Below are 12,539 nucleotides of genomic sequence, written 5' to 3'. Positions count from 1 at the left end.
TTGTTGTTTGTAGATTTTCTGATGATGCCCATTCTAACTGGTGTGAGGTGATACCTCATTGTAGTTTTGATTTGCATTTCTCTAATAATTAGTGATGTTGAGCAGCTTTTCATGTGCTTCTTGGCCACCTGTATGTCTTCTTTGGAGAAATGTCTGTTTAGGTCTTCTGCCCATTTCTTGATTGGGTTGTTTGTTTATTTAATATTGAGCTGCATTAGCTGTTTATATATTTTGGAGATTAATCGTTTGTCCGTTGATTCATTTGCAAATATTTTCTCCCATTCTGACGGTTGTCTTTTCATCTTGTTTGTAGTTTACTTTGCTGTGCAAAGCTTTTAAGTTTCATTAGGTCCCATTTGTTTATTTTTGTTTTTATTTCTATTCCTCTAGGAGGTGGATCAAAAAAAAATCTTGCTGTGATTTATGTCAAAGAGTGTTCTTCCTATGTTTTCCTCTAAGAGTTTTATTGTGTCTGGTCTTACGTTTAGGTCTTTAATCCATTTTGAGTTCATTTTTGTGTATGATGTTAGGGAATGTTCTAATTTCATTCTTTTACATGTAGCTGTCCAGTTTTCTCAGCACCACTTATTACAGAGACTGTCTTTTCTCCATTGTATATTCTTGCCTCCTTTGTCATAGATTAGTTTTGACCATAGCTGCGTGGGTTTATCTCTGGGCTTTCTATCCTGTTCCATTGTTCTATATTTCTGTTTTTGTGCCAGCACCATATTGTGTTGATTACTGTAGCTTTGTAGTATAGTCTGAAGTCAGGGAGTCTGATTACTCCAGCTCTGTTTTTTTCCCTCAAGACTGCTTTGGCTATTTAGTGTCTTCTGTGTCTCCGTACAAATTTTAAGATTTTCTGTTCTAGTTCTGTAAAAAATGCCACTGGTAATTTGATAGGGATTGCATTGAATCTGTAGATTGCTTTGGGTAGTATAGACATGTTCACAATATTGATGCTTCCAATCCAACAACATGGTATATCTCTCCATCTGTTTATATCATCTTTAATTTCTTTCATCAGTGTCTTATAGTTTTCTGAGTACAGGTCTTTTACCTTCTTAGGTAGGTTTATTCCTAGGTATTTTATTCTTTTTATTGCAATGGTGAATGGGGTTGTTTCCTTAATTTCTCTTTCTGATCTTTCGTTGTTAGTGTATAGGAATGCAAGAGATTTCTGTGCATTAATTTTGTATCCTGCAACTTTACCAAATTCATTGATTATCTCTAGTAGTTTTCTGGTGGCATCTTTAGGATTCTCTATGTATAGTATCATGTCATCTGCAAACAGTGACACTTTAACTTCTTCTTTTCCAATTTATATTCCTTTTATTTCTTTTTCTTCTCTGATTGCCGTGGCTAGGACTTCCAAAACTGTGTTGAATAATAGTGGCAAGAGTGGACATCCTTGTCCTTTTCCTGATCTTAGAGGAAATGCTTTCAGTTTTTCACCATTGAGAATGATGTTTGCTGTGGGTTTGTCATATATGGCCTTTATTATGTTGAGGTAGGTTCCCTCTGTGCCCACTTTCTGGATAGTTTTTATCATAAATGGGTGTTGAATTTTGTCAAAAGCTTTTTCTGAATCTATTGAGATGATCATATGGTTTTTCTTCTTCAATTTGTTAATATGGTGTATCACATTGATTGATTTATGTATATTGAAGAATCCTTGCATCCCTGGGATAAGTTCCACCTGATCATGGTGTGTGATCCTTTTAATGTGTTGTTGGATTCTGTTTGCTAGTATTTTGTTGGGGATTTTTGCATCTATATTCATCGGTGATATTGGTCTGTAATTTACAATGGACACCGCAGAAATACAAAGCATCATAAGAGACTACTACAGGCAACTCTGTGCCAATAAAATGGACAACCAGGAAGAAATGGACAAATTCTTAGAAAGGTATAACCTTCCAAGACTGAACCAGGTAGAAATAGAAAATATGAGTAAACCAATCACAAGTAATGAAATTGAAATTGTGATTAAAAATCTTCCAACAAACAAAAGTCCAGGACCAGATGGCTTCACAGGTGAATTCTATCAAACATTTACAGAAGAGCTAACACCAATCCTTCTCAAACTATTCCAAACAATTGCAGAGGAAGGAACACTCCTAAACTCATTCTATGAGGCCACCATCACCCTGATACCAAAACCAGAGCGCCAGATTTCTGTGGTAATGTTTCAGGAACTGCTGAAGAAGGTCAGAGAGCATGGGTGAATATCAGAGATCTTCCACTTTGTTTCAACCAAATTTTGCTCTTAATCACTTTTATATTAGGGAGTTCTGTTAGGAAAGAGACTCCACTGCATAAAGAAGTGTGAAAATGATGACTTGATATTTTAGTTCATCAACAAATTTATTCAATTGATTTTTGTGTTCCAGGCACTTCTATGTGTGCCAGAGGCTACAACAGTTAAACAAACAAACAAACAAAAAATAGGCAAATTTCCTGAGGTCAAAGAAGTAGTAAGACGCCAGATCATGTAGGGCTTTGTAAGTCATTGCAAGAACTTTGGCTTTCATTCTAAATGAGATGAGAAACCAGATGACTTCATCTCATTTACCTTTTGAGGAGTACTCTTGCTGTGTTGAAAACAGATTTGAGGAGGGCAAAGATGAATTCAGGGAGACCAGTTAGGTGGCTAATCCAATACCTAATGAGAGATGATGGTTGTTTGTACCAACTTGGTAGTAGTGGAAGTGAAGGGAGGTAGTCAGATTTTGGATATATTTTTGAAGTACAGGCAGCAGAATTTTCTGATGGTTTAGAGATGGGTGTGACAGTAAGAGAGGAGTAAGTTAAGGATTACTGCAAAGATTTTTGCCTAAGCAAATTGAAGCAAAGAGTCGCCATTAATTAACATAAGGAAATTGTGGCAGACACAGATTTTTGGGAGGGTGCAGGGAGGATCAGCCATTCAGTTTCGTACATATTGTTCAATTTTCCTATTAGATATCTAGTGGAGGTGGTGAGTAACCTAGCAGATATACTAATCTGGAGCTCACTGGCATGGTTAGGTTTGGATACGTACATTTGGAAGTCATCAATATATGTATGATATTTAAAGCCAGGCAGCTGGAAGAGACTACTAGGGGAGTATGTTTCTAGGAAAAAGAAGAGATTGCAGGATTAACCTGGGGAATACTCCCACAATTAGAAGAGGATGAGACAAAGCCAGCCAAAGAAATTGAGACTAACTGGCCAGTGAAGTAGGGGGAAAACCAGAAGGAAAGTGATATCCAGAATCCAACTAAAGAAAGGATTTTAAGGGGAGATCAGCTCGGTGCTTTGTGACGACCTAGAGGGGTGGGATAGAGAGGGTGGGAGGGAGACACAAGAGGGAGGGGATATGGGGATATATGTATACATATAGCTGATTCACTTTGTTATACAGCAGGAACTAACACACCATTGTAAAGCACTTATACTCCAATAAAGATGTTAAAAAAAGAAGTATTGATTGTGTCAGTTGTTGCTTAGGAGTCAAATTCGATGACGATTGATCATTAACCACTAGATTTAGCAATGCAGGAACAGATTGCTGGTGTTGGTGACCTTGACAGGAGCACTTTTAGTGTAGTGGTGGAGTTGGAAGTCTGAAGTGGGCTCAAGAAATAAAGGAAAGGAAGGAATCGGAAATAGTACAGACAGCTCTTTTGGGGAGTTTTGCTGTGGAGAGGAACAACAACAAAAAAGGAATTGATGACTAGAGAGAGGGATTTTTAAAAGATAGGAGATAAGACAGCATGTCTGTGTTCTCATAGCAGTGATAGCAAGGGGAAATTTGTTGATGCTGGAGAGAGGACAATTGTTTGAACCTTATCCTTAAGTAATGAAAGATGATAGGATTTAGTGCATTAGTAGGTGGGATGACTTGCTAAAGGGACAGGAGCAGTGTGTTTATAATAATAGGAAGGAAGGCAGAAAATATGAAAACAGATGCATGTTGTTTGATAAATATGGTTGGTTCTAAACCATATTTAGCGTGGAATGTCTCATCTAATTTTTTTCTTTTTTTCTGGAAATGGAAAAGGTAGCAGGACCATTATCTGAGAATCAGAATCAGGGGAGGAGGTTAAAGTTCTATGGATAGAAAAAATATGAAATTCTTTTCTAGGAGAATGGAGATGATAATGAATTAAGGAAATGTAGTACAATTACCTGGAAGCAATAAGAACTGACCTGGAATTAGTGGTTATACATTTTCATGGCGACTAGTTAGTGTGGTTTTGTGTTTTTCTCTAGATATGTGTATTTCTTACACATGGATTCACAGCTCCCAAGGTATGTGTCCCGAGAGAGACTGAGGAAGAAACCATGCTGTCCTTTTAAACCTAGCCTCAGAAGACAGAAGTGTTAACTTCTACCACACTCTGTTGGTCCTAGATCCTCCTGGGTTCAAGGGGAGGGAATATAGACATTGTCCTCTCAGTAGAGGGATGTCATTGTCACATTTTAAGAAGAAAATGTGGAATGGGGTATGTAATGGTGTAGCCACCTTTGGAAAATACAATCCACTCAAGTGTTTATCCCAATTCCTGGCACAGAGTAAGTACTCAATAAGTGTCATTATTATTATTAAATAAAACCTGAAATGAGGCCTCAATTCTGGATAAGTACCTTAGGGTGGCAGTGATACCATAGCAGGTTATCATGTATAGTTATTCAATCAGTCTTTTATTCACTAATCACACTGTATTAGAAGGGAAAGGATCTTTGCAAAATGGTTCGCTTTGTAAAATGATTGGCTTCAGGTCATAATCCAGTTCACGGCCTGGATTTTGATTCTTGTCTTCTGATTCATAATTCTCTTTGAGTAGCTCCCAGGATTAAGTATAGTATTTCATCAAACCTACACATTTTCCCCACAGTTTTATCATCTCCGAAATTAGGACAGAATTGCAGCATTTTATTTTTCTCCCTTGGTAATACATAAAGCAATCAATGTTGTCTTACATCTGATGAAATTAGTTATGTGGAACTGATAATAAAGATCAACAATTCCCAAACATTTTTTACAATATGAAACATAATTCATACTCAGGCCTTAATGCTTTCCTACTGATGGGCAATTTCTAATTTCTTTTGGTAGTTTTACTCCTTTCCTTTCCCTCTTACTTAAGACATTAACTGAGATTTACATTAATATAGATGCAAAGTTGAAATTATTCTAATTTAAAATTTACTCTATTTTAAAAATTGGTTTGTAAGCTATGTTACTTTATCAGTGGTAGCATTACTTGTGACACACTTTACAACTGTGTTACAACATAGTGGTTGAGAACTACTGATCCAGATCATGAAACAATATCCAATTACAGATCTAGGAAAAGGTTACTTGTTAATAATCTACTACCTGCCATTTCCCAAATATATTATATATATTCATATTGGCAGCAGTAGTTTGATATATTCTCTTTTCTCTGCCAGGATTGTCCAGTGGTTTTCCTCTAAGAAAGTAAAATCCTCCAATAAGTAAAATCTTACTGCATCTCTCAAGGTACAGTTTAAATATCACCTCTATAGTGAAGCATTTCTTAAGTTTTAAAAAATCTCTCCCCTTTCTGAATAATCAACATTTTTCATGAAATGCCATAGTTTTTTCATACTAAGAAGCAAATTTTTTTCACATTATAAATTCTTTTTGCCATCAAGTGCTTGGCATCGTTTAATGGTAGCATTTTTTCCTTTCTAGTGATATATAAAATAATTGTGCATATTTTAATTGATAGCAACTTAGCTGTAATGAAATAGGATAGCATGGATATATATTAAGATATGTTACAGTAAGCTGTGCTGTCGTATATTTTACCTGTCTGTCTACCTTTCTTGAATGTAAGTTTCTTGAGGTCCTATTTGCACCCACAGATCCTAAAACAGTTTCACACTGTGTAATCATTAAAATGAATCCTGATGTGTGTAATCTATACAATCATTTAATCAGTCACTTGTTATTAAAGAAGAATACATTGGTAATACCAAAGGAGCAAGATGTTTAAAAAATAAGCTAATTATGGAGAATAATTTACCTTCCTATTTCAAATATTGCATTTTAGCTAGCCTTGGTTTTGTTTTGGAACTTGAGAGTTGGTTGAAGCGTATCTGGCCCCTTAGATCTACTGACTTTTATGTTTTGGTCCCTATCTTTAAAATCTGCTGCTTTCAGAGCTGGCAATGCATTAAGAGCACATTACCACAAACTTAGTGGCTAAAAACAACACATGTTTACCACCTTACAATTTCTGTTGTTCAGGAGTCTCAGCATGGCTTCACTGAGTATTCTGTTTAGAATCTCAAGCTACAATTAGGTTGTTGCCTGGGCTGTGTTTCTGGAGGCTTGATGGGGGAAGAATCTAATTTCAGGTTCAATCAATTTGTTGGCAGAATTCATATCTTTGTGATTGGATGCAACTTGAAGTTCCTAGATGGTGTCCATTGTTCCTAAAGACTGCCTGCTCTTCCTTGCCACGTGGGCTGCTTACTTCATCAAGCAGGCAAAGGAGGCTTAGAGCAAGTTGACTAGCTAGGGTGGATATTTTAACAGTATCATGAGAGTGACATTCCATCACTATGCTATTCCACCACCTTGATTAGGAGCAAGTTACAGATCCTTTACAAAGGCATGAACACTATGAGGTGGGGATTATGGGCACCATTTTAGACTCAGTTCTCCACTCTCACCCCAATAGTTGTCTCTGAAGCAACTCCGTGGAACATAGTTTGAAAACCATTGCCTTTGATAATATTCCCAATGTATAACTTTTTTTTTTTTTAACTTGGGCTATTGGTCTCCCTTAATACTGAATATTTTCCTTGAAGGACTTAAGCCTTATGATCAGTTTTAATGGCTTTCTTAGGAAAAATGACCCTCCAGGAAGGTTTCAGCATTATGTATCAAAATATAGTTCTTGGAACACTTGTCCTATGGGAAAGGTTAGTGTTCCAAATAAGTTTGTGGAAACTGTAGGTTACGTAATTCTTGTACAGAAGCATATTGTCATTACTATAGGAAAAATTCTGCACTCAAGAAATCTATTTAATTGCATTTAATCCAGAGTTTTCTAAGCTTATTTGACTAGAGGACCTTTATATCACTCAAGCCTATTAACATTTTGCAGAAGCAGTGTTTCCTGTTGGAAAATGCCAACACAAATCGCCTGACAAGCTGAGGAAGAAAGTAAAATACCAAGAATAAAAATGAGAGGAAAAATAAAAGGGCCATAGATAAATTTTCCCTATCTATTTAGAATGAAATTATGATTATTTTACTTTAATAATGATGAAGATGGTCATGATACCATCAACACTGACATGACTCTATAATTTGCCAAACACTTTCATGACCATTATCTTACTTAAGCCTCTCAACAATCTGTGAGGTGTCATGATTAATCTCTTTTTATGTAAATGAGGCCTAATGTATTATGTGATTTGCCCAAGTCATAAAATTAGTAAGGAGTGGAGCCAATACTTTAACATAGGTTTTGTGGCTTCATCTATAAAACTCTTTCTGTTGCAACATGCTGTGACTTTATAAACATGATTAAGTTAAAAATAAAGATGTTGAAGAATATCTTTGTATACTATGTGATTTAATTGAAAACATTTATTAACCTAAACAAATGAAAAACTGTGACATAAAACAGTTTATAAATTCTTGCATTCATTTAATGACTGTAGGGAAAATGTTATAAATAGAATATCTGAACTTTTTTTCCTCTGTGCATCAAACACAACATGACACAGACACACGTACTATTGGGTTAGTTTATATTTTGCAGTAGAGATAAGTGAAGGAGAAAATCTTAGCCTAAGATGTGAATCTTTTCATTATTTTTAACCAGGTTTTATATTTAAATGTGTTTAATTCAAACTAATAGAATCACTGAATATCAGAGTTCGGTAGGATTTAGTGCTCTTTTAATGTAACTTTATTACACTGATTGTTCGCTATATCATGCTAACAAGTGGTACTCCAGCTTTTCTTTGAACACTTCCAGTGATGGGATTATCAATACCTATGAAGGCAGCAACACATTATTTTTAACTTTTAATTTCAAACTAATTATAAATTTGCAGGAAATTGCAAAGATAGTACATAGAGATCCCATGTGCCCTTTACCTAGTTTCCCCCAATGGTTACATCTTGTTTAACTGTAGAACAATATCAAAACCAGGAAACTGACATTGGAACAATGTGTTTGTTTAGGTTTGTGACATCACGTATATGGATTCGTATAAGTACCACTGTTACAAAGATACAGAGCTATACCATCACAGAGATCTTCCTTATGCTGCCACTTTATATTTAGTAACACCTTCGTCCCTCCCCACCCTATCCCTAACCTCTGCTAACCACTAATTTATTCTCTATTTCTATAATTTTATTATTTATACTATATAAATGAAATCATGTGGTATGTGATATTTTGTTATTTTCTTTTTCATTCAGCATATTACCCTTGAGGTGCATCTATGTTTTACGTATCAATAGTTTTTTCCTTTTTATTAGTGAGTATTATTCCATGGTATGGATATAACACAGTTTGTTTAGCCATTTGCCTATTAAAGGACATTTTGTTTGTTTCCACTTTTTGGCTGTTACAAATAAAGATATCCTTTTTCGTGAGAATTCTCATCACATAAAGCATTTTGCCTTTTGTCTTAAGTATGATCTTAACTAGGTTTTTGGTTGATGTCCTTTATTTATTTGAGCAAGTTCTAATTCCTTGCTTTCTATGAGTTGTATTTTTTTTTTAATCATGAATTTTTTCTGCGTCAATGAATAGGATCATGATATTTTTTCTTTTGTAACTTGTGAATGTGATAGCTTACATTGAATTTTTTTTTTTTTTTTTTGCGGTATGCGGGCCTCTCACTGTTGTGGCCTCTCCCATTGCGGAGCACAGGCTCCAAATGCGCAGGCTCAGCGGCCATGGCTCACGGTCCCAGCCGCTCCGCGGCATGTGGGATCTTCCCGGACCAGGGCACGAACCCGTGTCCGCTGCATTGGCAGGCGGACTCTCAACCACTGCACCACCAGGGAAGCCCTACATTGATTTTTAATATTCAACCAGCCTTGCATTCTAGCAATAAACCCCATTTGGTCAGAGTGTATAATTCTTTTTATATATTGCTGAATTATATTTGCTAATATTCTGTTAAGGATTTATGTGTCTGTATTTATGAGGGAGTTGGTCTGCATTTTTCTTGTTTGCCATTTTCTTTTTTGTTTTCTGTTTGTTCCGTTTTTTATTTTTGCTTTCTTTTTCTTGCCTTTCTATAGGTTGTTTGAACTTTTTTAAAACAATTGCATTTTGATTCATCTGTAGTGTTTTTGAGTGTATTTCTTTGCAAAGATTTTTTTCTAGTGGTTGCTCTAAGTACTGTGTATACATATGTATAACTTATCACATCCTGCTGGTGTTGATATTTTACTAGTTAGAGAGATGTAGAAACTTACATACTTTAAGTTCTTTTATCGTTCCCTGTTTATAAGGTAATTATCTTAAATATTTCTTCTATGTATGTTGAAAGGCATATCAGACAATGTATACTTTTTGCTTCAAACATCAACATAATTTAGAAAACTGAAGAGGAGGAGAAAAGCCTATTGTATTCACCCATATTTTTACTTACCATGTTCTTTATTCCTTCTTGATATTTTCAGGTTCCTTCTTTTTTTGTTTCAATTCAGGGTTGACATTTCTTTTATTTCAGCAATTGAAAAATATTGTGCCATTTCTTTCTGGCCTCCAAGGTTTCTGATGAGAAATTTTATCACTGTCATTGGAATTGTCTTTCCCCTTTAGATCAGTTGTTGTTTCTTTCTTGCCTCTTTCAAAACAGTTTGTCTTTAGTTTTTAGGTTGATTATGATGTGTTTTGGCACAGATTTCTTTGTGTAATTCTTGTTTGGGGGCTTATGTAGTTTCTTGAATCAGTAGGCTTACATGTTTTGCAAATCTGGGAAATTTTCAGTCATTATTTCTTCAAATACTTTTTCTGACCCCATCTTTCTTGTCTCCTGGAACTACAATGACATGAATCTTCTATTATTTTAATTATATATTATAATCCCCAAAGTCCCTGAGGCTCTGTTTATTTTATTATTTAGTCTATTTTCTCTCTGTTTTTCAGATTGGGTTATTTCTGTTCTATTTTCAAGTACATTGTTGTTCCTCTGTCCTTTCCATTCTGTTCTTGAACCCATCCATTTGCTTTTAAAATTTCAGTCATTTTTCAAAAAGTTCTAAAATTTCCATTTTGTTCTTTTTGTCTTCTATTTCTTGTTCTAGAACTGGAAAGTTCAGCAGTACATTCTTGACTGCTACTAAAGGAAAAACATTATCTTAGTTCTGCCCTTTGAAGCTATATAAAATAAGAATACTAAGTGAGAAGTATTATTATCTAAATATTAGCAGTCCTGATAGTTCAGGACTACTTTCTATATATTTTCTATATGTATTCTATATGTTCTGATTACCTTATTTAATTCTTACAGTAACACTAATATTTACTCATGTAAGAAATGTTTACTGAGGGCTTACCGTATGTGACTTTTTTTGTTTGTTTGATATTTTCGCTTTAGCTTCAAATGGTCAGACAGCTGACTTCTTATTTATGTACAGAGGGAAAAACTACATTTCCGCAATTTTGGTAGTTTGTAGGCATACGGGAGAAGAGAGATTGCAAGCTGAAGTCTCACATCTTCACATAAACCAGCCAAAAATTTTTATTTATAGTCTCCATATTATATTTAATCCAATTCAGAGATTTATCAATACTTTGTTGTGGAACAGTGGTGTATTTTGAAAGAGTTACAGGTTTTCTGAAATACAAATACGCTCAGGGTTTTGGGTAGCCATAAAATCTTAATTGTCATTTGTGCAGTGAAAAGGATTGGGAAGCACTTCCCTAGTTAACAGGTTGAAGAATTGTCTTTTTTTCTCTACAAATTGAACTTTGCATATGTTAATAGCACAGCTTCATCATCCTTCACAAATAAACTTCTGTGAATATACTAAAAACTATTGAATTGTACACTTTAAATGGGTGAGTTTTATGGTATGTGAATTATATCTCAATAAAGTTAAAAAAAAAAAAGAATTGTCTCCTGTTCTTCTCAAACAGTGAGATCATAATCACCTGGTGGGCTTGTTAAACCAAATTTCTAGGCATCACCTACAGAATTCCTGGTTAAGTCTAGGTGGTACCCAAGAATCTGCATTTCTAACAAGTTCCCAGGTGCTATTGATTATGCTATTTTAGGGATTTTGTGAACCATTCATCTACACAGAATTTTCCTACTTCCTCATTTTCCTTTGACTCTTCAGTTACTTCAGTCTGATTTTAATTTCATCATTCTACCCAGAGTGCTTTTTCTAACATCCTTCCTGATATTAATGTTGCCAAATCAAATGCATAATTTTCAGTTCCTTATCTTAGGTGATGTGTAGAAATCATTCTGTAGTTGATTTCCCCTCCTGTTTAAGAAATTCTCTTTCTCTTTGGTCTGGAGAGCTGCATCTTTCTCCCTCCTTTCTTCTTTTCTATCTCTGCATGCTCTCAGTCTCTCTCTCTCATCTCAAATCAAACTCTGTTAGAATTCAGTCTGGGTCCTCTTCATATCTTACTTTACTCTCTGTTTGTCCTTCTTAACACTCTTATTTCTACCTCCAAAACATCTCTCAGTTCCTTTTCTTACCATGTCTATTACCATCACCTATGTTCAAGCCATAATCACCTGTTGCATGAGTTATTGCAACTTTTTTTTAAAAAATAGATCTATTTATTTATTTTTGGCTGCATTGGGTCTTTGTTGCTGTTTGTGGGCTTTCTCTAGTTGCAGCAAGCGGGGGCTGCTCTTCATTGCGGTGCGTGGGCTTCTCATTGCGGTGGCTTCTCTTGTCGCGGAGCACAGGCTCTAGGTGCTCGGTCTCAGTAGTTGTGGCGCATGGGCTTAGTTGCCTCGCGACATGTGGGATCTTCCCAGACCAGGGCTCGAACCCATGTCTCCTGCATTCGCAGGCGGATTCTTAACCACTGCACCACCAGGGAAGTCCCGCAACTGTCTTTTAACTCATGGTGTCTTCCAGCCCAACCTCTCTTTAGTATTTAGATTCATCTTTAAAAATTGTAAATCAGTTCATGTATCTTGCTTAAAATCCTTCAGTGAATGAAATTCATAATGTTTAAGATGGTATAAGAAGCCCTCTCTAAACTGGTCTATGTTGCCTCCCCAGTCTCATTTAGCACCATATTCTCCCTCAGTCCTTTTGGTTTAGACACATTGGTGTTCCATCAGTCTTTTTACAGTACCATCTTGTTACTTCTTCCTGGAATGCTCTTTCCTATGCTTTTCATCTGCCTTTATCTTTACCTGTCCTTTAAGTCACATATTTCAGTTCTCATCTTAAACATCACTTTTTTTAGAGGTGTTTACTGACCCCCAAATCTAAATTAGATCTTATTATACTCTTTCAGTGTTTTGTACTCTCCTATATGACACTGATGATTTGTATATTG

At 35.5% G+C, this 12,539-nt stretch overlaps 1 protein-coding gene across 1 annotated transcript in view; it reads left to right on the top strand.

The window, feature by feature from the left end:
* The window catches only part of RIMS2 (regulating synaptic membrane exocytosis 2), a 359,754-nt gene that overhangs the window by 74,030 nt on the left and 273,185 nt on the right, over positions 1–12,539 (top strand). The window lies entirely within an intron of this gene.

Source organism: Delphinapterus leucas, chromosome 17 (genome assembly GCF_059928025.1).
Source record: "Delphinapterus leucas isolate spDelLeu-1000000601 "Yukka" chromosome 17, BTC_Dleu_Yukka2, whole genome shotgun sequence".
Taxonomy (NCBI): domain Eukaryota; kingdom Metazoa; phylum Chordata; class Mammalia; order Artiodactyla; family Monodontidae; genus Delphinapterus; species Delphinapterus leucas.
The sequence above is the reverse complement of the archived record's forward strand: the minus strand, read 5'-3'. Positions and strand labels throughout refer to the sequence as shown.